The sequence below is a fragment of the Apteryx rowi genome, unplaced genomic scaffold, assembly GCF_003343035.1.
Source record: "Apteryx rowi isolate R43461 unplaced genomic scaffold, aptRow1 scaffold_95, whole genome shotgun sequence".
Taxonomy (NCBI): Eukaryota; Metazoa; Chordata; class Aves; order Apterygiformes; family Apterygidae; genus Apteryx; species Apteryx rowi.
This window is the reverse complement of record NW_020451260.1, coordinates 148,136-172,199: the sequence shown is the minus strand read 5'-3', so window position 1 is coordinate 172,199 and position 24,064 is coordinate 148,136.

Sequence of the window (24,064 nt, the reverse complement as noted above, 5' to 3'; positions counted from 1 at the left end):
CGTTTTGGCAGCGCCGGGGCGAGTTGGAGGTTTGCTTCTCATGCGCAAAATAGATTTTAACTAAAATAAAAGGTGTTCTGCCCTAAACAGTGTGTTTTTACAGAGGGACATTTCAAGGCAAGTTTTACACAGGTTTAGCCCAGAGGGAAATTAAACTCTACATGTAAATGGAGATTACACACAAAGGAATCCATTACTTTCAATATTTCTCAGCAGGAGGGTTCAGAGTTATTTAAATAAGTTTAGATATTAAACCTAAAGTAGCCATTAAAAGAATGTGGATTTGTTTGCCTAGTTTTTATAGAAATCTTTTTTTTTTTTCCAGCTGACTGAAAAATCCATTGCGTGCATGATGGTGAATATTTTTAAAGCATAAAAAAATCAAAGAACTTTCAATATAGTACTTCCTTTGAATTTTTAAGCACCAAATTACAGAATACTTATTATAGCAAAATGTCTTCTTTAGGGGAGATTAAACTGCAAACATTTTCCTTACTTTTTTCACCTTTTCCATCTATTCTTTAGCAGAAAGCTAATATAAACACTGACATTAAACCATATTGGCKATGTAAGGCACTTTGATTGTCATTGAGATTATTTTAAAAGTTATTTAGGTCCCCGCGTTACATCTTTGCAACTGCATGGAAAATGTTTCACCATGTTTCTCTTTGCAACATTTCTTTGGGGATTCATAAATATTGATTGTACCGTAAAAAATTGATGGAATCTTGAAACAGACTGCAGTCTTGGTAGCTGGGGAATTTACTCAATTTTTCTCAATAGCTGCAGTCTATAAAAAGAGGAGATTTTGCAAATTGTTTCTCACCTTGTCTTTTTAGTATTTAATAGCTCTCAATTCTGTAGCCTCCTGAACCATGCACCGGGTAGGTTTTCCATCAAAACTRTATCAGGCCTATTCAAAGGGAATTAAAAGGCAGGATGGCACCAAGGGGTTAAACTGCCTTCTCTGACGGTGAGCATGAGTTCCCTTGCTGGTGGCAGTGTGGAGTCATCCTGGGGCTTGCTGTGTTAAAACTTTTATTAAAAAAAAAAAAAAAAGTCCTTAAATGTTAACGGTTTTATGCAGAGATGGGGAAAAAATGAACAGAAATTTCTGTCCGTCAATTAAAAAAAAAGCATTTCCCCGGATGCTGAAGAATCCCTCAGCATCTTAGTATCAAGCACAGGAGGTACAGGGAGAATTGCAGCAGGATTTTGTCCTTTTGGCACAGGGAATTTTAAGGCCATTTTGGTGGTATCCTCACAGGGCTGAGTACGCGTCCTGCACAAATGCATATCAAAAAAACTTTGCTCTGCTCCTTACTCAGTTTTTGCACATCCTGTGAATGCRTGGGAATAAACCAGGACAGGAGATGCTCTCCAACGCTGGACCTGCCTGCACGGCAGCACTGGTCGCACCAGCCAACTAATTCATGGGCTTCAACGTTTTTACGTAGCCAGCCCTGATCTCAGCCAGACTGGAGCAGAAATCACCGCCTGGGCGGTTTTTGGATGATTCTCCTTCTCTGTGCACTTGGTAATCTCGTCACCCTCCCTGCTTGCCAGCTTCAGAGCTCGAATCCCTCTGCCTGGTTCAAAATTAGCCATGTGAAGCTCTGAAATGGGTGGGAAAAAGAGAAAGAAACTGCTGAACGTCTGGGTTTGTGTTATGCTAAATTTCTTGCTCAGTTACTGTACGGTAGAATGTTTTTTTATTTTCTTAATGCACTGATTCTCTGCTTAGAGACATGGCGTTGAGTGAGTTTTGGTTTCTCCTAGAGATGGCAAAAACATGTTCCTTAAAATCTGCTTGGGTTTGCTTTGTCCAATCTGCCAATCCTTGCCGAAGTGCCAAGATTTTCTCTGCTTTCCTCAGGATGTTTTACCCAAGTAAAACAGCTCCTATTTTCAAATATTTTCTGCCAAGTCTGAGTTTTCCATCACTTATTTCCATCTCGCTGCACTTCTTTGAAAGAGAAATGGAAAAGGACCAGGAAAGCTCAGCTTTCGCGGTGAGCAAGGTTGCGTCAAGTGTGGTGCAAGCCCAGGAAGGTGGTCACCGGCCCCACTGAGCTCAGTGACCGATACCGGGCTTCCCCCACACGCTCGGGTCTCGGTGCGCRATAAATCACACGTGTGGCTTGGGCTGGTCTGGACCAGCTCGTGACAAGAGCCCCGGTGGAGCTGGCCAAGGTGCTGGGACTTCCCAGGAAGGCTGCAAAGAGCCGCCGGTGGGATTTATTTTGTGAAGGACGCTGCTTTTCTCTCCCCTGTGCTCATGCAAACCACTCTTTTCCCATAGCGGGCTGCCCAGGTTATCCAGTTGGAGAACTGCACAGATTAAGGTTGGGAAAATGAACTTTTTTGACCATTGCAGAGCTTCGCCCAAGATAGTCTTGTATGAGGATGGAGTTTTACAGGTTCTCTAAGGAACTGGCATGAGGCTGATGTGGGAAAGTGTATAAGGTGAGAAACATTCTGCTGCTATTTAGCCTGAATTTTTCTGTATTTAAAATTATTCTTAAGGTTAAGGGTCAGATTTTCTGAATTTTTGACATCACTCCACAGATAACCAGGCCCACAACTCCCCAGCCTCAGCACAAAGCAGGTCTACTGCTGAAATAACTCCAGGGAGATGATGGAAATCATGGGGCAATGCTGCTATCAGATCATCTCTGAGCAGCAGATGGAGAGACAGGAAAGACTGTGAATACCAGGATTAGAGGAGTAAGCAATTTCTTCCAGCTGCCGTGAGATTTCCCTCAAATACGATGTAAAGGAGTTTGATCCTGAGGAATAGGATGATTCCAGCAAATCTTGGCAGTGCAAATGAAACATGAATGATGAGAGGTGAAGGGCAGGTGGGATGGTCCTCAGAGATGCTCCAGCCTTCCCGTCTTGGCACCAGCTCACCTAAGCTCTAGCGAGCAAAGGTGATCTCATGGTCAAATCCCTGGTCTTTAGCTTCCTTTCCTCACCTCTATTCTGTTGGGATTGGGGAAGAGATGGGTTTTTTGCACAGCATCCTGTGCTGGGCTCTGCTGTCTCAATACCCAGTAATAGGCACGACGATAATTTCTTCCTTGGCTAGATCCTCCCCCCCAGCTTGCTGATGAGACAGATCCTCAACATTTAACATTATGCTAATTCCTGCCTCACTTGGAACCTGGCCAGTTCGTTTTCATGCTACACTGCTTATTTCCGGCTCCTAACGTAGTTTTAAAGTTGCATTAAATAAAGAACGGATGTAAAAATCAAATTAATTACTGGACACTCCATGCTACTTAATTTTAATGCTCCCATTCCACCAGTATTTCTTGTAAGCACAACAAGCTTCAGCATGCCAGCATGGCCATATTGCTCTTAAATACGTTGGTTAGAGACAAATATAAAATAGGGATAAGTGTCGGAGCATTGATTTGCAGTATTGTTTGGAGCAGTTACTTGCAGTTTGCTTCCCTAAATTACATGGTGTGCAAGCTGAGATCGTGCCCAGCCATTGAGCCCCCTGCTTGTCACCCCAGCACAGTGGTGTGTGACAAAGGGGACCTCGCAGTGCGTTGCAGCCCGGGCTTGCCAGCACAGAGGTGTCCATACAGCTGTCCAGTCTGTCCATCGCTCCSTGTCCCAGCTAGCTGCCAGAGAGAAAGATTCATATTAGCAGAGTGAAACGATTTACGTGAAGCTCTTCATTCTACCAGCTCTCAGGCAGACTCTGAGAAATCCCGTTTGATGGGGGAGATGGTTCAATGTCAGAAGCAGATACTCATGAAAAAACGCACTCTTACATATGCTTGTTGGGAGGCAAGACAAAAGCATCTTGGCTGACAGGTGATGAGATTCAAAATACAGTTATGCTAAACTTTGGGGGTTCTCTGAGTGCTAAACTGGGATGGAAATCCTGGTCTGGGGTTGCCTCCAGTGCTGGGGGATTCTGGGAACCGGCAGCAGGGAATTGCTGAGATTGCCTGTCCCAGCTCAGCACGCAGGCCATGGCTTTTTCCTCTGTCATTCCTGCACTGAGACCATGGCCTGTGGCTGGGCTAGTGCAGCTCTTTCAGGAGGTCAGCAGGGCTTGACTTTAAAGAATGAATTTGGGGATTTGCACCTAGACTAACAATTAAAAGTCAACAACACTCCTGTAGCTAAAATAAAAACAATATTCAGTGCAAGGTTCAAGCCCCTTTAGGCAGACAGATGCTTTGCTCTTTTTTTTTTTTTTGATCCACAGGAATTTGTGGCACTTAAAATCTGTTGTTTTTATTTTGAAAGGAAAACTTTTTTTGTCATGGCTTCGATCACTACAAAATTCCAGTACTGTTTTTTTATAGCTGGGCAGAGAGTTGGAATTTGCCAGAGACTGGCATGTTTCACTGCGTGTACAATATTCAAATGCAGATACAGCTTCTTTTGGTGGGAAAAGCGTCATAGATAACATAGAGACGTAGATAGCATAGAYGATAACATGTAAGATGGCCTGTTCTATCAGTGCTGATGGTCATCTAGACATGTACGGCAGGGAGCCCCGAGAAGGCAGCTGAGCTGTCTACTGCTGCAGGAACAAGGACAAAACTAGCCACGTGGCACCGTTTTCTTCTCCCCTTCTCCCCTTTTCCCCTTCTCCTCTTCTTCCATCCTTTTCTCCTTCTCTCCTTCTCTTCTCCTCTTCTTCCCTTCTTCCCATCTCCTCCTCTTCTCTTCTCTTCTTCCTTTCTCTTCTTCTCCTCTCTTCCTCTCCTCCCATCCTCACACAGGTCCATCCCTACAGTGTCTGAGCACCCTGCGGTGGTGCGGTGGGTAACGTGAGTAGCGCTTGTCATGTGCCATTTGTGCAATGTTTTAACCTCTCCTTGGGGAGCATGTCTAGTGTAATCTCCTCTTTTGGAAGAGTTTGTCATGTTGTTGCCTTGTTCAGAACTAACCATTTTGGGATTGGGGTAGGACAGCTTGCTTTTTGTGTTTTCTACTTGAGCTAACTTAATCCTTGAAGTCTTATAGTTGTTGTTTTTTTTTTTAATGTGTGCCACTGCTGGGTGCTGAGGGTCTTTCTGCAGAGTCCGCTGCCAAGGAAGAGGGCTGGTCCTTCCGCACATGGATATTTTGCAGCCTCCCTGGATCTTTCCTGTGACTCCCTGTTGTACCCGGATGTGCAGGGACTGATTCCCACATCTGTATCCCTGTGTGAGTACGAAGCAGTGGGTCACTCTTGAGGCAGTCTCCCTTGGAAACACTAAATGGTGTGGAGGATGCTTGAATATTTCAAATGAATCTGCAAGGTGGGGGGAGTCAGCTAAACTAATGCAAGCTGATTTTATTTGCTAACAGTCTTGCAAGAAGGGGAAGGATAGATGCTTAAAAATGCGATGGTAAAAATAGGTTGCTTAAGTAGCGGCACAGAAGGGGTTACACCTTCCCAGTCATTCTTCACGGTGCAACTTCTTCCAGGACCCACACAAAAACTTATTAAGCAGCTGCCTGTCACCTCTCCTTAATAAATAAGAATCTCTTTTCAGCCTCTTTGTCTCCTTCACCTCTGGGGCTGGCGTCCTGTAAACACACTGCCAATTAAACCTCACGTCTAGCAAGGCCACAACTAATGAAAAGCAATAGAGAATTCACTGCCTTTTAATGAGGAAAACATTGCTTTTTACAGGGAACAATTTATTGGGCCAATTCCCCCCGTCCATCACCCTGGGGAACTGCTGCCTTTTTTTACCCCCTGTTTGTTACTTTGTCAAGCGCGTGTAAAATTGCACACTGAACACAGAGGTGAAGGCTCTGACTCAATTTATGGTGTGACATCTCTGATCTTGCTCCCCGGATCAGTAAGCGATCCTGGCAATGATATGCATGGAAATTAATTACTGTGCCCGCCAGCACTACAGCAGGCCCCTGCCGTTGCTAATAGATCCGTTTGCAGGAGTTTGTTAGAGGGGCGGCTGCGTCTGTTTGCTAGCGCGCAGGCGATGTCAGTTAAGTGCAAGCCGCCACCATCGTTGCGATCCACCTGCGCGGGAGGCGAGAGCGCTGCCCGAGTACCCTTGGAAAAGACAAAGCAGAAAAATGACAGGAATGCAGCGATTTTGGTCCGTTTTCTTTTCAGAGAGCAAAAAGGCAGTGTTGCCCTGTAAAAAGAGCATAATATATAAGCAAGGCACACTTTTGTAAAGCCAAGACTATTGGTGAGATCTATATTTAAATGCAAAGCAGATGGAGAAGTTGAACTGAAAATAAAAGAAGTTTGGGGATAAATTCTGGATAAACACCTCTGGGGCCATCTCATCCATGCGTATAACATGAGTTACGTCTGTCGGCTTTACGGCTCTCTTTTTCTAGATGTTTTGCTTTAAAATGCATTCCTAAGCTCTTCGCTGTAACACTTTGCTCCTGCCAAACAGCTAATTTCTTTGCTGGTAGTTCAGCACGAGAAAAGATGCCCAGCGTGTCCACAGGGAGTGAAGCACCTCCCCGCCACCCCACTGCTGCACCAGAAATGCCTGACCCTAACTAATCCCGCTGGATTTTCTGTTTGATATTTGACATATTTTTACCATATTATTTCCTCTCCCCTTAGCAACTCCTTTCTCTCCTTGGTCCTCACACCATTCCCGTGCTGGCAGAATTAAATTGAAATTATGCTCAGCTCGGATATCCCCTCTGCCAACCTCCTGCCTGCCTGATCTGTGGGGCTGCAATGTGGCCACCGCCTCACCAAGCTGTTGTAATTTGTTTCTTCTTTTCTTGAAACCGACCCCCTTCAGACCCTTAAAAACAGTAGGAGTTCCTTTACCTTCCTCACCACTTCCCTCATGGCTTTGTACAATTGCTCTTTTTATGGCCAAAAAAGGTTTCGCGTTGTCTTGTGGATGACCAGGGGTCCTCCCCGGCTCGAAGCCCAGAAGACAGATGAGGGTGGTGCAGCGCTTGGTCCAAGCACAATGGGATTTCTCCCATAAGTCACAGCTGGAAACCTTCCCTGTCTCCTCTGAGGAGTCAAGTTGATGGGGATGGGGCAGACTTTTAGTATTATCACTCTTAAAAATGGGTAACTTGTACTTCTAAATAGGATTGAAGCGTGAAATYTTAACACATGCATTAAAATTGGCATTTAGGGGCAAGACAAGCTTAAAAAGTCATTCTGATTTTTTTTTCCCCTTAGAAAAATCTCACACGACCTCTCAGGGCAGTTAGGAAAAGCAGGTTTGTTTTGAAATTTCTTGCAAATAAACTTGAAGCTGCTCCAGAGGCCCCCATGGAAAACCTGTACATTTGGTAAGACAAATTCCTGAAAATTTCAGCTAGATCAACCGGATTTAAGAAGTTTTATATCACTTTTAAATTCACCATGCACATTTGGAGACCTAGCAAAGATGTGTGCGTGCCTCAGAGGTACGGGTGAGGGGGATCCCAGCCCCAGCCCACTTTCGAGTCAAGCTGTGTCCTAGTCACAATGCGATTTTTTTCATTGAACACTCRCTGTGGGTGATCTGGTTTTTAATTGACCACCTTAAAAATAAGGATATCAGTCTTTCCCAGGAAGAAAAGTGCTTAAAAATATGCTTATTAAAAAAAAAAGGAGAAAACATGTGAAAGTTGGTAATAATGGGGGTTTTGGAAAATCAGACAGACAGAGGAAACRGATGCTCTTTAGTTGGCTTTGGTGTCTTGAGTAAAGGCAGTGCTTGTTGCTTCCATATCTTGTCGCAGAGCAGCTCACGGGCTCAGTGACCCGGTCTGTGCTGCAGCTTCATGTTTTCTGAACATTTCAGAAAAAATAGCAGTGGGTGAATAAGAGAACAAATTCCACCTTTGGATTAACCTAAGTATCTTCTTTGACCCAGTTTGCATATGTATCAAAGAGCAAAATTCTGTTCTTCGTATTTACCCCCTGCTAGTGAAATCCAGAAGCTGCCACGCATACATATATCTAAAAACCCCAAGATTATTTCAAAGTTTAGAAAAAAAAGTGGGGGGAGGAGGGAGAGCTGTGAGAGATCATTTCTTTCTTAATGCGACTGTTAGATTTGGCTGCTTTAGCAATTAAACTTTTCCTTTATTTGTTACCCCTGCAGACCCCTGGTTAGAATAGGATCCTGAAGTTGAGTCCGCCAGAGCATTGGGCTTACATGATTCAATTAACCTTTAAGGTAGCTCTGGAAGTTGGTACTCTAGGAGATCCTTTTGTTAATTGGCAGCCTGACACAGACAATTAAGTTTGATCAGATGAAGAGGGCATCAGGGACATCATTAGCATACTGTACTGAAGACTACGTGGTGTGTAAAAGTTGTTTAATTTCTGCCAAGGAAGAAAGCGGGGGGCTGGGGGAGCCCTCCTTGCGCATACAGCGTTTTGCTTATTAAATATTTCATTTCCCTTGCCGTAAGCCTTGAACGTTCCCAATTTTTACCCCTCCTTTTTGGTTTCTTCCCACTGCAGTGAAATCCACTGGATGATCGTTCCTCTCTTATTAAAACTTCTGCATTTCACTTGAGGTATTGTATGAAAAAAAAWATATATATATATATATGTATATATAAAGAGAGCCCAACAGAGAGATCTGCTGCAGGGAGGCAGTCGTGGGAGCCGGAGCCGGGATGCCAGGGTTGGGTGTGCTCTCCATGCACCCTTGACTGGCAGGGAGCTACACAGAAGCGCACCTGCTGCTCGTGCCGGGATGGTGCATGTCTTCTCCTCCACGTGGAGCAGCCTGGCATGAGCAGGAGGCAGCGGAGGGGGTGACCCCCCAGCGGGTGCGGAGCCAGAGCCCCAGCTTGCCTCTCCGGCAGAGAGTGTTGACACACACTGTCCTTGCTGAGGTGATGCAAGGTTGGATTTGGGTTTGTGAAGTGTGGGTGGTGCGAGTTTCTCCTGTCTGGTACTAATCACAGCCATGCGGCAATGCTGAGGCTTTGAAAATCTGGTTTTCTAGCAGAGCCCTATATCCTGCTGTGGGGCAGAACAGGGATGAGCCAAGTTACAGCCCTCTGCAAGGTTTGCTCACCACCATCCTTTCCTGAGCAAAGCTGTGCAGGGAATAGGAGACATCCTGGATCCAAATCCTATTGGTAAGTGGTTAGCACTTAACTTTTAGAGCTTTTCATATCTAATGCAAAGCACAGCCTGCCTGAGACTCTCTGTTCTTGTGCCCAGAGAAGGGAGACTGCTGGGATGGTGCTGGTTGCACCACCTGCTGGGATGGTGCTGGTTGTACAACCTGCAGTGACAAGGATTTTCCTGTTGTCAATATGGCCTGCCCTCCACTCCTCACCATACGTTGCAACCACGGGATCTGTGGGGGTTCATCATATCGTCACAAACGGAAGAGTTTCAGCTCAGAAATGGGTGAGACCCCCTCCTCCCCTCTTGCATCCTGCTTGCTGACCTCCTTCCCCAGCAATAGTAGTGAAAGCATTGCGCCATCTTTGCTGCTCGCTTCGCCTTTCTCCAGCCCTCTTCCAGGGAGCAGGAGAGAAGGCACCTGAAAAGGAAGCAGAACACAAAGACTAATAGGCACATGGTATCAGGAGCTTCCATCCTAATATTACATAGGCAGGCTCTCTGCTTTCTCATTAGCCTTGCACAGTTGCTTCAGCAATTATGATATATATTGCATAAGTCTTATAGCATTAGTCTTGCTCCAAGTCATTAATGTGCTAAGACAGTGATAGGAGCAAATGTAGACTTTTATGCTATGTGGTGCTAATAATATCTATGAGATTTTAGTCCTAATCCAGCGAGACTTTTCTAGTCCTCTACTGCCATAGAGTTGTGTAATGGAAAATTAATGGGAAGTTGCGAGTGCAGAATGAGAATATCTTGCTCTCTTGCTTGCTAGCCACGCTGCTTAGCCGGGTGTAACCTAAGAACAAAAGACTGGCTATGAGAGCGCAGACAAAAGGTTAATCCAGTCCACTATGCAAGAGTGACCTACACCAAATGCCTGGGGGAGAACACAGAAACAGGGTGAGCGTGTAGCAATTCCTCCCCAGGATACTCTGCCAGCCTCCAAAAACTTGTGGCTCACGGACTTCCCTTGTCACCAGTCCAGCCTTTGTATTTAATATGTCTCAGTGTGTTTGCCTTCCGTAAATTTTTCTGGTCTCTTTTGAACCTGCATAAACTTCTGTTTCAAGGTCTCAGCTGGTAAATAATAGGAACAGTAAGCATCCATAGCTATGCCATAGCTGTCTCCTGCCAGCACCTCATTTTAGGTGGGCTGAGAATCTCTGTCACGCTGGAGCCACATCAGCTGGGTGCACACAGGCTCGGTCTGCCAAAGTTTCCAGCCCACGTGGACTCTGGGAGTCCCACCTCTACGGTGTTGTCTTTCCCACCTCTCATTGCTATCAAGTCCACCCCACAGAATGGGAAGTCCAAGATTTGTGGTTGTCCCATCTCTAAGCAGGGAAGCAGGCAAAAGTTAAGGCCTCCTTGATCTGAGATGTTTCTTGCAAACATCTTCCCTGAGAAAGGACAGGGATCTGAGGAGCAGCAGGTCAATGGAAGAACTTCCAGCCATGCCGTTCCAATGGATATGTGCTACCAAGATGTTAAATAAGAGGACAGGGAACTCTGGACTCAACATGGCTTTGAGCAGAATGGCTCCTCTTTCTGCTGTTGTCACTTTTATGAATGAAAGCAGAAGGCTTTCCCCCTCCAAGGCAACACTCATCTCATTGGTGCAGAGGTCTGCTCAAGTTTTCGGAGGTAGGAAATCCAGGATAGCAAACCACACCTGGAAAATTGCACAGTTTATTCAAAATCTATGCAGTTTTGGTGGATTCTGTGGGGGGGGGGGTAAGGAAAATCACGAGATTGCTGAGCATTCATTTGGATGTCATGGAGATGGTGAGATATAGACTTTGACCACAAACTGTGCTGAACATTTTGTAATGCAAAAATCTGCAACTCCCCAAATCTGCCCACAGAATTGCAGCTGTTCTCGGAGAGAGCAGGGAAAAGCAAGAAAAGGTGACAGAAAAGGTTGTGAGTTTCTACATGTTTCCAGCTCATTAACACTGGGTGTCTGTCAGAAAATGGGAGAGTATGTATGTCATGACATGAAACAGTGGAAAAGCCATTTCTGCTGAGTGAGACACTCTCAGCTGCTGTCCTGTGCATGTCAGAGGGGAGTCCTGATGCAAACACAGAGACAAATCCATGTTGTCATGCTCCGTCTCCCAAATCAGGAGCATAAGAAAAGGAGAAAATGAGGTCTGTAAAATCAAAAAGTGGGCAAAACATGACTTTAGTGGGCTGTACTGACCCTTGGGGTATCATTTGAGGAAGTCTGTGAGATGTGCTGGGACCGAGTAGGGCCTGTTTCTGCATAGCTGCTCCAAAAAAAAATTTTTTGAGCCATAAAGGAATAATACTTGCGATGTGCTGGCTGTACAGTTTCATTAAGATGACATAACATCTTGGATAGATTATAATTTTATAATACCTTTGCATGCCACTGCTATTACTACTATGCTGTTTTATGTTGATGTTAATATACAGATGTTGCTTTAATCTGTTTTTTAATTTACTTTGTATATCCCCTACGTACATTTTGTCGTAAGGTAGTTTATTTTGTAGCAGCTCATTTATTTTAAAAGTTGGAAGGTTTTTTATATCACTGCTAGCATGCTAATGACATTTATACATGTGTTCTCTTTAATCTTTCCCCTAGTTGCCTGGTACAGAGCACAGATATTATCATCTCTCTGATTTTTCTAAGTGCTGAAAACTGTTTTATTAGAGGTTTTATTTTAAGGTTTCTTTTTTTTTTTTTCTTAAGTTTTATGAAATGCATCTCTGGGGTACTGTATTTTGGTGTGGTGCACCTTCCTTGGCTTTTCCCAGATACTTTCACTGTGGGACAAGTGCTGCTGTTGCCGAGCTGTTGGGTTGGGTTGCCTTCCTGATCATCTGGTGCTCCCTAGAAAGATCTTGAACCTGTGGACAGCCACACACTCTCAATTTAGGGGCAAGGCAAGGAGCAGAGTTGGGACCTAGAGTTAAAATTCACATCCCTGCCCTGTAACAAGCCCAAACTAAGACCAAATCCAAACACTGAGATGTTCCTATGCCTGGATATAGGTACTGTGTGCACACCGAAGAGTAAATTCTCCCAGCTGGATTCACTTCGAGCTGGACTTTGGGGTTGTGCCAATAGCAAAAGTAGGTCGAACTGGGGAATAAGGATTCAATGACTGCAGACCAGGACTCAGGAACAAAACCTGGGATTTTGGCTCCAGCTGAATAACGTAGGTCTGTGTTTAGTTTCAATGGAGGGACAAAGTCCCCTTTCAGAAGGGACTTACGTGCTTCGTGCAGTGCAGACACACGAGGAGGTGGAGGGAGAAGTTTCRGAGCTGCTTCGCGTCACCCTGGCACATTGGTGACCTGCAGCTTGACTGCTCCATGTGTGGCTCTGCCTTGCTGAACCCCTGGTGAAATGGCTCCCAGAGCAAGGAAAATGAATGACTGCCCCTCTCCGCAGGCTTCGACGTCACAGCCCTGCTGTAATACCCTGTTGGAGCTTTCAAGTCTCCTCAGGGAGACTTCCACACTTCTCTTAAAAAATGTACGTCAGGAGAGGCCTGAATATTTTTCCCATCACTTGGTGGGACAAAGCTTGAGAAGCGCTGCCTTAGATGGTTTCATATTGCCAAAATGTATTTGCTATTTGATGATGTGGGCTTCGGAAGGCCTGCTGTTCCCAATTGTCCATTGCATATTAAGGATGGTTATAGCCAAGAAGACTTTTCTATTTATTTGCTCCCTTTTCACTGTGGCTTTATTATGCATGAGCAGCTTGACTGTGATACTTCTTTTGTTTTACATTTTGCATTCATTAAAAACCAGTCATCTGCATATTTTGTGAACCCTCGGGGGTCTCTTCTCCCCTTGATGCATGCGTGCCAGTCCCATTAGCATGGATAGGAATTAGGAGCTCATGCTGAAGGAAAAACACAGGCACCCCTCCCCCTGTTTCTCCCTTCACTGCTCAACTAGGATATTAAAAAAATCATTACAGATGATATTCACTTTGGGTTAAAAAAATAAAAAAAGGAAGGAAAGGAGAACTTGATCATGTATCTCCAGAGATTCTTCTTATAGCCYGGGGCTAGAGGCCATGTAGACAGAGGGTGTAAATCATTTTAGCTTCACCGAGGTTTACGGCTATGTCTGTAGGAGTAAGTAAAGCAGGCCGGGCCCTCTCCCCAGCCCGGAGGCAGGAGGTACAGTTCGGCTTGTGTCCACACTGCTACCCTCTTCCCTCCCAACCATGCAAACACATGAGTGGGGTGGACACTTTGCACCCTATTGCCTGGCTCCGTTTTAGTCATTAGTGTCAAAACCACCAAGAAGGGTTTGGCCACATTTCTGGGAACATTTCTTGGCCAGTCCTTGCCTTGCCACTGAAATGAGGGACCAAGGTCCCCAGCATCGCTCCTGCCACAGATGACGAAGGCTGCTCCCATCGTCATCCCGTGCCACTTTGGCAGAGGGTTGCTCTCCTCCCTCCCTGGCTCCTCCCTACTAAGAAGGGACTTTTTTCAACCTCTATAAAAATTATCAGAGCACAACGGCTGCTGGTGCAGGGATCCCCTCCTCTCTCTGCCTCATCTCAGAGGGTCAGAGCAGTCGTGCTTCTCCACCCAGACAGAAGTTTTCTATAAAACCTCCACCGCTCCTCTGCGTTTTGCCAGCTCCTCCTTTCACGAGCGTATGCACAGGGAGAGACGCGAGGAGATATGAATTTATTTTCTGCATTGTTAAAGCTTTAACATTGTCCTCAGATCATACTGACACAAAGGCAATGCAGCTCGGTTCACCAAACAGCACATTTTGCCCTGAGCAAAGACACTTTCCCATGCATGGAATGAGCTCCCACTGTTTCCCATAAGAGCGCCGGGGCTGGCTCGAGAAATCCAGCCAAAAGCTTCCCGACACAACAGCCTGCCTGAAACAAGTGAAATGGATGAGAGTGCGGGCTGCAGCCGGCCAGCGCTTGCCAGAGCCAGGCACTAAGCTCAGTATTAGGCGATGTCCTCACATCATTGCTGCTGTCATGGACAGAGCATCATGCTCTCCGTGAAGCATCCAGTCCGTCTCAGCCATGTGCTGCTGGCAGTGAGGACCAGGTCCATGCCAGTGTGTTTGCACGCTCAGCAGTGTATCTATCTCATCGGTTATGGCAGGGTTGGGTGCAGCGGGTATTTTAGCAAGACGGCCACGTAGAAGGAGCCTATCTCGTCCGGCTAATGGTGGGTGAAGGAGCGAGGGTAGATGGTTTTGGAGAATGAGGTATTCTGTGTAGCACAGCTTCCTGGCTTCCRGGTCTCTGCTAGCGGTCCAAGCGCTCTCTCCAGATTACAGTAGCAGTCCCAGTGTCAGTGCTGGGTGTTTGACTGGAAGAGCCTGTTTTTTGAGTGCTCCTTCACCATCCAACTCTCTGTTTTCTTTGTGTTGCTTCGTGACCTTAGCAGGGTATCCACAAGCAGACAAATTACTTAGCAGGGACCCAAAGCAACAGACAACTGTAGTCCAGGGTAAGAGATCTCACCCAGCACTTCCTGGGGTCCTATCTCATTTCAGGCTGCTTGGAGATAGCCTACAGGTAATGCAAAAAAAACAGCAACAACCCAGCTTGTGTTTCACTTGCTCCTTTGGCCCATTAGCTTATTTCTACTCACAGACTGTTTTACCAGCTCAGACCTGGGAAAAATAAACATGTACTTAATGATGACAAACTAGGAGGCCATGAGCTGTCCTTAGGTCGGTGCACAACGCTGCTGCTTGGAGGCTTCTGGCATCCTTTGCAACAAGGTACGGAGACTTGTTGCTTGTCTGCTTTGGCACATCTCATACCGGCAGGATTTATATTTGTGCCCTGACTTATTCCAGCCCACCTGGCTGCTCTCAGCCTGTATCTAGTCCTGGATAACTTTGCTAAAGCACTGTCTATTAAGTGTCACGGCCATGCATCTGCTTCACTCAGGTTTGGAGTTTCTGGTTATATCCCACAATAGTTTCACTTCAGCTGTGCATGATACCCTGTTTAAGAGGCAAGCTCCCCCACACACAAAAAAAAMCCAGCTTGGGATGCAGTTTAGTCTTACTCCGCTGAATTAAAACAAGCAAATAAACAAACTAAAAGGATGGGAAATGATTTTACTGGAAGCAGCATCGGCTTCCCCATTCGTGAATCAGTTTGTTAAGAGAACAAGGCTCCATTTAGCTAAAAGGTGCTAGCTAAATTGCACGACTGGCCTTCACGTCTGCAGTCTTCTATGTATCAGTTTTGACTCAGCAGTTTTCAATAGTAAATCATTAATGTTCCCATGAGAAAGGCAAGCTAGCTCATAACAGGAGTTTGAAAAGAGGAAAGGAGATGGGCGGAAGAACAGACTTTCCATCCCTAAAATAAGGCAGAGCATTCGTCTTGAATATATAGAGAGCACATGGGAGGCCTGAGGCATTYCCTTTGTTAAATATTTACCAGACCAGTATTATTTTACAAAATATATATAAAACTTTATCTAAGCCGGACGGAATAAGTGTAACGTTTGGATGGGTCAATAGGACCATTTGCCAGAGTGGCTTGTTCTTAAACGGGAATTGAAAGCCTACCAAAGGAAGTTCGGTAATGTTTGACTACTAAAAGCATTGCTTGCAAAAATGCAGCAGTGCCTTTGCTCCAAGAGGCCAGCAAAGACCTTATGTCATTGGTACAACCAGGGCAGGATTTTCTCTTCATTGCATCTGTACAAACTCTTGGGCAAGAGTAGGGTAAGTGGATGAACTCCTGTTKGCTTGATGGGAATCTGAGTGCGGAGGAAAGGATGAATGAGGGTGTGTGCAGTATTCCCCCCCCAAATCACTTTCACTACTCTTACAGGTGGCCCATGTTTCAAATGAGTTTAACCCTCCACAGGCCTTATCATCCTCTTTGCAGAAGTCAGGGCTCAAGTCCAGAGTTACCCAGATCTTCACTCCAGCCCTCCACACTTCACTCACAGATATAATTAAACTACAGGTAACTTAGAGCTATCCAAATATTGCAGAGCAACCAGGATTAGACAGAGGATTTGATCACTAATATTTGTGAGGACACTGCAGAAAGTGCCTCTCTGTAGATGCACAACCAGTGTAGAGGCACCATTCTTCCCTGTTTTGTAAAATTACAAAAAAGAAAAAAATGCTTATTTTAGGTTTTGCTTAAAAATGAATAAGGTTTTCTTTCCTCCCCAGATTTTTTTAAGAATTTTTTTTACTGGATTATCGACAAGCTAAATTACTCYCATTATCTACTTAGAAGCAAGCAACTGTATTGCCCATGACATTGTTCAGGAATAAGATAAAAGTTCTTACGGATACAGCTTGGCTCTTTGGCTGCTGCTGMTGATGTTTCTGTATCTCCTACTGTCTGGAGGGTCTTGGACAGCTTTATGGACATGGGGGAAGGGTGCCTGTTCGGTGGTTAGTGTCAATACACATTAGGAGGTGTGAACTGACATGTCACATATACTTGCTTTCCTCCCAGGTCATGGGACCCCTGAAAAGTTGGCCAAAATATACATTTTTTTAACATAAGATGATACTACCGAAGAACACTCTTACTGTTCATAATGTCTRGTTTTTTACTTTTTTAAAGATTGACTATATTCCTATTGCCATATTTGCCCAGCCTCTTTATTCCCCCATGATGCGGGAAGGGAAATAGCTTTTCAAACTTCTTACTGGAAACAAACAAACAAACTTGTGGTTTCTTTTAATCCCACTTTGCATTTTATTACAAAGCTTGCAAGGAAACAGGGGGAAGGCTACAAAGGGCAGGTCCCTAGTAGGCTGTCCGGAGGAAAGGGGAATGGCAGCTGGTGCTGAGCACTGTGTGTYCCCAGAGAAGAGCTGAAGAGGATCTAAAGGAGGGATTTGGGACCTGTTGGTGCCAAGTGAGAGGTYTGATCTTTGGGAGGACAGGGAAGGTCTATCAACGCTGGCACATTGATGGAGTGTGCAGTGGTAAAGGAGCCTTTGGATTGGCCCTTCAGGCATGAGAAATCAATACTCTGGATTATACGAGCAAAACTGCATTGCAGCTTCACCCTAAACTTGGAGAAGAAATTTATCCATGTGTAACATGTGGGCTCYTCCATGTCTTGCAGGGCAAAGACAAAACCATGGAGAACAAGCCATCTGCCCTACCTGTGGGTCAGGGCAGAAATGAAACCAGACCTCCCAAAGCATGAACCAACTTGTGGGATCCCCCCAGCCCCCCAAATGCTCTTCTTGTCCCCATGCTGGTCCGTGTCAGTGGAAGAGCAGTCTCTTGCAACCTTGAAGGAGGAGGTCCTGGTACTACACTGTGGAGTTGATCCTGCTTGCAGCCTGTTCAGCAGAAAAGTGAGGGTTTACGATACCTGCTAGTTGTGCTTCCTTGCTCGTGTATGTCAGAAACATCATGAGAATTGGAAATGCCCGAGGATGTGACTCTTTTATTATTTTTCCCACCTCTTTTAAGATCAAAACCTATCTCCCATATCACGGAAAATGCTTGATTTTTCTAGACAAGAGACTATAAAAAGGGGGAGGGCATAAAAAGCAACCAAAAATGGATTAGAGTGACTGAAGAAACTATGAAGAGTCCCACAAAGAAAGGCCAGCTGTTACGCTTTTTGCTCGTGAGAGAGGAGTCCAAAAATGTCCACAAGCTGGCAGAGAGCAGGTCTTCCTGACCAAGCGGGTTGGTGGCTGGCATCTGCCATGTGAAGCCTTCTCCCATGCTGTTCCTGGCCATGGCAAAGAGCTGTGRAAACTCACAGGTTAATGGATCTGAATTCACCTTTCATCTTTAAAATATCAGCGCATATTAAGGTTCATTCAGTATATGTGATACTTTCTCCAAACTCTCTCCCGGCTCCCAGCAGTTTGCAGTTTGTGTACGACCTGAGCCAAATGTGGTTGCTCCGTGCAAAGCACCTCCTTCCATGAGCTCATCTGTGTCCCCTTGAGCCCAGGCAGGCTTTGAGCATCCAGTGCGATTTAAGGAAGCGAGGCGTGACAAATAAGGACAAGTCGGGTTTTTTTTAAATTATAAAGTGCAAAACGCATCGGCAGCTCATTCTGATTCACAAATACACTTGAGAAACTTGTAAATGGGGAGTGCTTTGTGAACGTGAAGAAAAGYGCAAAGTTCGTCATGCCTCAAGAACCATTCAGTTCCTTTGCRCTTCTAAAATTTACTTCATGCTGGGCAGGTACACAATACAGCTGAAGTTCAGGGAATCCAACCTTTGCTGGGGAATTGCTACATTAYTACCCGCCACTATAATTTAAGTCACTTCAGATGTCTGAGTAGCATCAAAAATTAAAAGTGTCATGAAACATTTTTTGAGAACTCCAGTGAATTTTGAAAACCAGCCTCTCATCTTCCAAGAAATGTTTATGTCCTATACCAACATCTCTCAAGCTGTGTAGGCTCCATGTCAACGGAAAAAACGTTTTGTAAAAATTTTCCATTTTTGTCTGTGATTTCCTGGGTTGCAGTTGCGTTTATCCTGGTTCTGTGAGTAGCAGCGCTTCTGAAATCTGTTCTCCTAAAACCTGCATTCCTAATGTTTGTCTTCTGTGTTGATTCCCTGAAGTGTAATAATATAGCTGAGCTCATCTTGGACCCTTCCTCCAGGGGAACAAGAACATGATTTGGAAGTTTTTCTTTTTAAATAATTTTAAAATAAATAATAAATAATTTTCTATCTATTAAAACCTTTTTCCAGAAAATTTGCAGGAACTTAATATACTTGACATGTTTGTGATTGCTAACCTTCTGTTGTATTTGGTTGAAATTGTTTAACAGCTTTGGAAGTTATCAGCCTCATTTGCTTAAGAAACCTGGTTAAAATTATTACTAGGCAAGTGTGGCATATTTTCTCTTTAACCCTATGGTTACCCGAATGTAAAAAAAAAATTGTAATATTTCTCCTGGCACTTATTCTTTTTTTTTTTCCTCTCTCTCTTTAGTCATTTATATTTATGACCACCTTTCTCTTTCCAGCTGGAACCAGCTAATGCTCTACAAGTCAAGACATGAGACTTGTGCAGGCGAACCACTCATCCTGCCGTAATAGCTACTGAATCACCTTCAACCAAACCAAATGGTTGAGGTTTCCAAGCATCAATTCCTACAGGCTTTGTAAAAGTAAGCAGGTGAAGTTGAAAGGTGTCCCAAATAATCCACGCAGGAGAGCAAGATCAGAAAAGTCCTAACACCAGGAAACGTCACTCAAAGTTTGCAAGGTGCTACACGTCGGATCAGTACACGCACCCAGAAACACAGCACAATAGGAAAGAGATTTGTAGGCCACTCACAGAACAGCCTGTTTAATCAGTGTGAGGCATGGCAAAGTCAAATGTTTTGCCAAGCTCTAAGCCTTAAGTATCGCTGCAATTGCCTTCATCAACTCACCAGGCAGTCTTGTTGAAGAGCAGAGATCTGTTTAGCAGGACTCTGCTTCCATAAAACCACGTGTTGAATGAACTTCCACCACATCTCCCGACTTGCCTGGTTTTTCACTGTCCAAATTCCTGGTTGTCAAAACACAAATATCCCTTCCATTAAATAGATGGCAACTCCCTACTTTCTACATTTGCGGTGAAGGGTTTCAGAAAAGGCCCTCGCTTCTGAGAGCAATGCTGTCAGACCTGTAAATCTGATGAAATGGCAGAGGGCAGTGTTTTCAGGGAGAAGGGAAGATAGCTGGGGAATAGCTTTATGTTCATGCAGCTTAGCAGCTCTTGCTGCTGATGACTTTTAGCAATGAAGGAAGATCAAAAGGGGGGGACAGTGACAAATGGGGAGGAGGTCTTCACTAGTTCTGGTGTCCAGTGTCATTTATTTTGCAGGACGCAGTGATTTGGCCTTTGATATCAGTTTTTACTACTGGAAACATGAAAAAAAAGGCTGAGGACAAGAGGAGTGTGTCCAAATGGCTTACGYGCCCCACCGCCTGACCAAAGGCAAAACCGTGAGTGAACATTTGCGTCACGCACAGGGGTGGGACTCCATAGCTGTACCCATTGCTCGCTGTCAGCATCRTGCTCCCTTTCCCCGCATGCACCTACTTGAGGTGTGACTTGGGCAGAGAATGAAAGGATTGAATTAGAGGCTTCCTGCATTCGAAAGAAACTCTTGCATCAAAGCTGGTTTTCCATGCATCTATTTTCTGTAACTCTCCCTGTGCACGGGAAGGAGCACCAGGGCCCTTCCAGACACGAGTCACTACAGCTTCAGGTTAGCTGCAATTCAGTAGCAGCTAGCTGAATACTTTGGGTGTTTTACTGGTGATATAGAAGCTATCATATACACCAGTTTACATGATAAGGAGAACAGAAAATATCCCCGGTTTGGGGAATCTCTGTCATCCAGAAAGGTGGGAGGGAGCAGGAGACTCCAGCTCCTCCGAGCCTGGTGAAGGACTGCCTCCGTGTGTAGCAGAGATGTAGATCATAGCCGGTGTGTATTTTCATTGACATGCCAGGTTCATTCAGCCTTTATTATTTGCCAGCCATAATTACATAGCACGGAGCCGTCTGAAAATGCAGGAGCGCTCCCTTGCTCTGCTGTAGCCTGGGTAGGCAGGAGGCATATTAGGAAATTGTTCCGTTAATGTTAAAGAGGATGGATTTGTGATTATGGTGTTTTGACCCACCTGGTAGTCTGCCCTTGGAGCTCCACTTAACGGGTCTTCCCTGTGTCTTTTGAAGCAGTTAATTTTGTGGCCAAGTCCCTGAACTCTCTTTCTGTTCCTTTTTCACGTGTAGGGCTGTTTGCTTCTCTGCCATCCAGTCATCTCGCGAATGCTTGCTCAAGGACACCGGGGAAGATTTGTGCTAATAATGAAAAGCTTGAAGGGGGCAAGAGATTTTGCCCAGGAAAATAACGTCGATCAACTCTATTGTGCTGCTGTCCCATTGAGAAGAGGGAGCTAATAGCAAAAAGGTTAGCTAACAGGCTGGCTTTAAGGGACTGTGGCCGTGTGAATAGTTCATTAATGCACTATATTTCAAGCAAACTTCTCTGCTTTCTTGTAGAGATCTAAGATTTTAGAATATTTGCTTCTCTTCTTTATTTATTTTTAATTTACAGAGAAATTAAGTCTTGTCATTTCTGTCTGTCATGGATCAATAACCAGAGAAAGGGAATGGGATTTTTTTTCTATACTGCTTCTTTGCCTAATACTGGGATTTTTTCAGCAGTCCACAAAAACCAATGGGGAATACATTTCTAGGTTTTGGGGCTGAGAGGTTTTTTTATTTGTATTTTTGTTTCTTGTTGCACCACAAAGCGCACGGAAGGGGCCGGGAGTGTTTTGTATTACATAAGAGTGGCCCTCCACGCTTTAATGTGGGTCTGCGCTGTGCCATGCAGTGAACATAATGTGTCCTCCCAGGGACAATTTGCATAAAGGATAAATAAGAGAATCACAATGTGAAGTTTATTCATTTTTAAATCCTGCAGCGTTTGTGATTGAAGGCCCAAGCTCAGATGTTTTCCTGATGTGTACCATTAAGAGTCAGGGCTTTGCCTAATGTCTCTTCTGTTACTGCAGGGGGATGTAATGTGCAGTATTTCTCCACGCTGGAGTATCATTTTCAGTGTATACCACTCGGCTAGGGAGTGAGGAACTGCAGGCTGCATTATCTTGTACCGGGCCCACTCTCCTTAATTTGCTGTAACCGAGCCAGCACATTAAATACAAAACATATTGATGTTCTCTGAGAACCCTTGAGGGTCTTTACCCTTCCTTGTCAAAGGAACTATGCAATCCAGGAGGAAAGAAAAAAGGCATTTTGCCACAGTGAAAATAGTTGTGCTGCTGGCACGCCGTGGCTGACATAGCACTGGGCTTCCATTTACTTCACTTAGAGGAGAAAGGCATAACAAAAGCCATTTTACCTCTTAACTCCAGGTCAGCGTCAGTGGCAGGAGACAAGCTGAACCCTAACTCCGATGATGTTGGTAACAAGGGCGTTAAACCGCACACTAACCAATTTGCTGAAGACAACACTGATAATCCTACAGCRGAAATCTCGTGGTGAAAGAGTCTGGCTCTGCCTGGGCACACAGGCAAGAACTGGTACAGGACGTCCCAGGACCTCTGATACAGGTTAGTGGTTTTGGCCCAACACAGTGACCCGGGCTCAGATCTGATTCTGGTTGTCATATCTAGTCCTACGTAAGGCCTAAGCTTCATTTTAGGCCTGATGGGAAGAAAACAATGCAAGTCATTAATGAGAACAAAAGCAAGAGCATACATGTCCTGCCAGATCGGCTCGTGTCGCATGATCGGTGAGATGTGATCGAGGTATCCCGACATCCCACATCTGCAGATGGTCGCCTTGGGATATTCGGAGTGTTTTTTACGGGTTTGGGGAGCACCATTTCAGTGCACATGCTTTCAGCGCATCAAAAGTGAACATCTGAAACTAGAACACCCACTTCTGTGTCTCTAGTGTCATTGGGTTTTCCTCATCTTTCTTTAGATCTGAAATGTCTCTGGTTATAGACCCATTGCTCTTCTTCTGTGTCTTCTGAAGGAGATTAATAGCAATCAGCTCATCAGCACCAGGACTAATGCAACGTGGTGGTCTGTGGCTTTGTGCCCTGTGATTGACTGTCTTCAGTATCTAAGAGGGCATGAACTCAGCTAAAAGGCTTTCTGTATTTGGGGGAATTTGTAAGTTCTCCCATCTTGGCTCTCTTGAAGTCTTTTAAGAGGCAAATTTCAGGCTTCCCATATTTAGCGGCCTTCGTCCTCAGTCTGCTGGAGTTCATGTAACTTGTGAAGACTCATTAATCTTGGAGATTTCTGCCTCATTGTCAATTTTGGATGAAACCAAGAAATAGGAAAAAGGTATCAGGGAAACACTCAACTGGAAACACATACACAGATAGTATGATCACGCAGGCTTCCTTAAGAAATCAGGTTAAAGACTATGTTAATATATAATTAATACCACTATTAAGTTTCTCTGAAAATAGTACCTAGTACAAATATGTTTACTGGGTCCTCAGTTTACTGGGTAAATTTACTGGATAAATTTACTGGATATTGTTGTGACACCCTACCCCACCCGGCCTTTGCGGAGGGAGTTCAGGCTGGGTATCCTGCATACATTTATCCGGGGACAGTTGTCCAGCACTCCCCAGAGTATAGACCCGGTGACAAAAACTTCAGCAAATCCTGCAAACTCCAGCTCAGAACACAGGATAAAACCATGCTGCTGCAAATCAAGCCATGAGCCGACTTTCTTTTAGAGCGGCTGTGGCTTTTGTGCAAACTGACCTTGCTGCAGAAGGCACCAGGTTATACAAAACCCAGAAGGAACATCATTTGCAAATGTATCACCTTGTAGGGAGGCAAAAAAACAAAGTAAACCCAAAGCAGCRTTTTTAAGCTTGATATGTCGGGGCTTTTTTTGTTTTTCCTACTGAAAGCTCATGTCTGGTTCATTAAGTTACATGATATTTGCCATGGGTAATGTTTATTCCAAACCATTTTATTCAGCTCTAGCCACAATCCTTCAGATCCTGCGCAATCATTTGTTGTCTTTAGCATTAGAAAGCCTTTGTGTAGCGGTGGAATACTAATTGCCGACGCAGCCATAGGTTGTAGATGGCTCTTGGGCTGTGTATGTCAGCACCTGCCTTTTGCTTGCTTTTCGGTGTGGAGGGAGAGGATTTGTATAAGTCAGAAAATATTTTGAAAATTGTGTTTCAAGGGAGGAGTGCAGAGTAAATATCTGAGGTGAGGAAACGCTTAGGGGAGATCCTTGTCATTCACAACCAGTAATGATGAGATGTGCAGTAATTCTTGGGTTTGTTTATTGAAAGAATCATTGCAGGTGATCCAGCATGGCCCATTCCTTTGCATGCATCGAGAAGACTTGTTTTCCACCTGGCAAAGAGTGGCTAATTCACTGCCTGGTGAAAACACGCAGAGTTCTCTCGAAGCCATCGCTTAGCAAGTGGCAGGTCCCTGCACTGGGCACCAACCCCAGCAGCCCCAA